Raw genomic sequence first — 4582 nt, forward strand, 5'->3', positions numbered from 1 at the left:
AACTATGGATCTGAGCTCCAATACCTTGGGTGGAAATATCCCAGCGAATCTTACATACTGTACAGAGCTAAAAGAATTCGATATGTCAGACAATGAGCTTGTAGGGCAGATCCCTGACCAGCTTAGTACCTTGTCAAAATTAGACACTTTTATTCTGGGGATTAATAACTTACTGGAATTATCCCAGCTTGGATAGGGAACTTCTCTTCTCTCCAAGTTCTTGCACTTTCATGGAATAATTTCCATGGAAGCATACCTGATGAACTCGGCTATCTATCTAACTTGGATTTTTTACAGGTTTCCGGAAACAACCTGTCTGGTATGGTTCCTTATTCAATTTATAATATATCTTCGTTATACTTCTTCTCTGTTACTCAAAACCAGCTGCATGGGCAATTACCTCCGTATGTTGGCCTTACACCTCCTAAGCTGGAGACGTTTCTTGGTGCGATAAATAGTTTTACAGGACCTATCCCCGAGTCACTGGCAAATGCTTCTGGACTTCAGATGCTTGACTTTAGTAAAAATGGGCTAACCGGGACCATTTCAGGCGGCCTAGGAAGATTGAAAGATTTACTTACACTTAATTTTAATGGTAATAGCCTCAGTGGTGACTTGAGTGTTCTAAGTGATTTGGCTAATTGTACTAGTATGCAAGGATTGGGTCTAGCAGGTAATCGCTTCGAAGGAGAATTACCTAGCTCCATCGCGAATCTTTCAATTCAGTTGCAGTTCTTAATAATGGGGGGGAATCTTCTTCATGGAAGCATCTTGATTTCTGGATTTCTTGGCAATTTTTCATCTCTGAGGCATCTTGATCTTTCTTACAATGACTTTGAAGGGGAAGTACCGCAAGAAGGAGTCTTTGCAAATGCAAGTGCCATCTCTGTCAATGGAAATTATAAGCTCTGTGGTGGGATCACAGAATTATTACTACAAAAATGCTCCAGGAAACGACCCAGAAAGCCTCGCTTTACCAAAGTAGTTATTGCTATAACTATTTCTGCCGCATCTGTTCTTGCTCTTCTATGTTCTTTGGCCGCATTTTGTGCTCTCTAAAGAATGGGAATCAGAGTTGTCTTTCCTAGAACTAATGAAGTCAACAAATGGCTTCTCTGCAGAAAATTTGATTGGTTCAGGTAGCTTTGGTTCTGTGTACAAGGGGATTATTCCTGGTTCTGGAAAATCCATCGCAGTTAAGGTATTAAACCTTCAACAGCAGGGAGCTTTGAGAAGTTTCATCGATGAATGCAATGCTTTGAGAAATATACACACCGTAACCTCCTAAAAGTCATCACTGCCTGCTCAAGCATCGATCATGGAGGTCATGAATTCAAAGCTCTAGTTTTTGAATTCATGACCAATGGAAATTTAGACCAGTGGCTGCATCCAACGCCCAATGAGCAATATCAGGCTAAGAAATTGAGTCTTATTCAGAGGTTGAATATAGCTATTGATGTTGCATATGCTCTGGACCACCTCCATCACCAATGTGACACGCCAATTGTTCATTGTGACATGAAGCCAAGCAATGTTCTCCTTGATGAAGATATGTCCGCCCATGTTGGTGACTTTGGATTGGCAAGGTTTCTCTCTGAAGCATCCAATAGTAAAACCATTTCAGTTGGGCTAAAGGGTTCAATCGGCTACATCCCTCCAGGTACTGTACTTTGACTAAGCAATACTCGAACAAATATTCTGAACACATTTGTTTATATTCTCACGAAATATATTAGTATCAAATTGCAGAGTATGGGGTGGGCACCCAAGTTTCGGTACTGGGAGACACTTATAGCTAACGGAATACTACTGCTGGAGATGTTTACAGGAAAAAGACCAACTGATGAAGTGTTTGGAAGCAATATGACCATTCACGAATTTGTCTCTATGGCTTTGCCTGAACATGTCATGGAAATTATTGACCCATCAATGCTATTGGGAGAAAAAATTTACAACGAAATGGAAAATGAAGAAGACATAGAAGAGAAAGCAATGAACAATCAATATGAAGCGCAAGCGAGCACCAGAAGTGAAATTGAGGAATTCTTGGTTTCCGTAATGACAATTGGACTTTTATGTTCTGCATCTTCACCAGGAAACCGGATGGCTATGAATGTTGTTGTCAATAAATTGAACACTATTAAAGATCAGTTCATTGGGACAAAGAACTATAACCGGAGAAATACCTGAAAGATAGCACAAATATGCAGCTGCGAAGTGGGATTTTCTATCTGGCATAATTTTATTGGTGTTGTACAGTTTTTTTTTTCAGTGGTTGTCCACCATATCATATGTTCCTTTGAAATGAATAATTCATCATATCTAAAGCGTAGTTTAATTGTATTCTATATATGATTTGTAAAGACCTACCCCGCATGCTAGCCAACTCCTTAGGAGACACTGGTCCTAGGTGCAAGTTTCAATTCTCTCACCCTCAAAAAAATGAAGAATATTATCAAAAAATAAAAAAGGCTGGCAGAGGCTGCTGCACTAATAGGCCTGCTGTGTGACTGATAAATCTCAAACCCCCTGGCTCAGTCAATGGTCAGGGAGGGGCACAATAGTGCCTGGTTGAGTCACATAGGCTGTTTTTTAAAATTAAGTGACAGTTTTGGGAGCTCAAATGCATATGTACTTTGAAGATTTTGAATGACAAGTATTCACAATTCGTGAATAGTCAGTCATTTTGATACCTCATGAATAGTTACTCCAACATACATATTTCTTACTGCAGCTTATTGAAGTAGCTTCTACTATACGCTGTAAGCAGTTTCATGAAGTATTTTACTATGTACCAAACTAGGTCCTGTTAATTGCTTTGTTGCTTGATAATATCACTTCCTTTCTGCAGTAAGTGGGCTGCTAAGTGCATATATATTTTCTTGCATTGATTCTATTATAGTTTGTAAGTCTTTCACAACAATAAATTTGGCTACTTGGTGCTTAGAATAGTTTCTTTAGGCAATTTATTATATGATATGAACACTTATTGTTATTTGGCTTTATTGTTAAGCAACCGTTGATATGTAATTAGCCCCATTAAGGGTACAGGCTGACTAATTCCATAGCTTGTATTTGCACGCGTAGTCTGTTAAATAATTGTTGAAGCCATTAGTAAGACAGCAGGTTCCATCATTGTCATTTATATTGAAAATCAATTCCAATCGTAATATTGTATCTCTACTAAGCCCAATTGTTTATAAGCTAGCATGTTCTATTCTTGTCTTTTTTCATAATTATCTAGCATCTCTAATCTTGTCTTTTTTTAATGCCGGCTTTTGTCAATCTTAGATTAAGTTTTAGGTACTAATATCTGCATTTCCATATCTCTTCATTCCATATTTCTTTTACTTGATCATTTATTCTATACAGAAACTTGTAGGCATTTTAAACAGCAATGGAATCAGAGATCCATGAAGAAAATGATGAAGATACTATGTCTATCATCAACAAAGAGGCTCAAAAAGAGAGGATCAGAAGCATAATAGAGTACCAGAAATCTCTATATTGGTCTTCATTATCTTCATCGTCCTTGTCTTCTTCTGCTGCTTCGGCCTGCTCTTCATTCTCTTCATCCCGCCAGACCGGCAGCTTGTTAAATCTGATGAAAAATGGAAGCACATCATTAAGAAGATTGTTTGATATGGAGCATACTAGCTTAGGAACTCATTTTGAACATTATAGTGGTTCACCTACGATCAAGTCCATTCCTTTATGGGGCAGTGATACGGATGATGAACAAATGCACGACCCGTGGGCTTCAATTAGACAGTTTGGAACCAGCAGTCATTTTGGGGTTGATGGACTCAGTAAATTTGCCTCGGAAGGTAGTTTCATGGATGGGGACTTTGGGTTCCAGGATAGAAAGGTACAGGGAAGAAACCCAAAGTTGACCAGAAAAAGGTCATTCAGGAGATTACCAGGATTTGGTTTGTCGAGATTCAGGAGGTTTAGATTCAGGTTCAGGTTATTTAAACGGCTTAGGATCGCGATTTGTGGTAGAATTTTTTGACCTTGTAATCCAAACTTGGGTAGCAGAGTTGCATGAGTTCTGAATCCTAGTTCATTTATCATTGTTAGGAACTGTGTTTGGTTTAGAGACTAAGTATTTAAGTTGTTTTGTCTTAGACTTGTTGACTAATGTAATGTTATTTTTATATTTTTGTGTTGGATGGTTGTGATCTTGCCACTTGTATGGCTGGATGTATTTTTGTTATGTAAAAAAGCTAGAGCTTCTCTTTTGTAAGAGATTAGCTCGGTGATGTAAAAGTGTACAAGAAAAAAAGTGTTTTCGAGTGTCTTCTTCTCTACTACTGCAGAAAAGAGAAGTGTGTTTTTTGCTGTTCTGTCAAGGTAAAATTGCAGCTACCTAGCTTGGTTTCTTGGATTCCTGATCCTAACATCTGGTATCGGAGCAGAGCTTCTTGGTGGACCTGTAAGTTGCAGAAGAGGTTCCAGGAGAAGGTTGTTAAAGTCTTGCAAAAGTAAGTTCCTTTGTTTAGCCTGAATCATGTCTCAGTCTTCATTACCTTCACCTGCTGTCTTTAAAGGAGTAAATTATGATCTTTGGGCAATAAAGATG

At 38.4% G+C, this 4582-nt stretch overlaps 1 pseudogene; it reads left to right on the forward strand.

Annotated features, from left to right (window-relative positions):
* Positions 1-293: 293 nt before the first annotated feature.
* On the forward strand, positions 294-4074 carry LOC119988342 (annotated as a pseudogene).
* Positions 4075-4582: the final 508 nt, after the last annotated feature.

This window comes from Tripterygium wilfordii, chromosome 3 (assembly GCF_013401445.1).
Source record: "Tripterygium wilfordii isolate XIE 37 chromosome 3, ASM1340144v1, whole genome shotgun sequence".
Classification (NCBI taxonomy): domain Eukaryota; kingdom Viridiplantae; phylum Streptophyta; class Magnoliopsida; order Celastrales; family Celastraceae; genus Tripterygium; species Tripterygium wilfordii.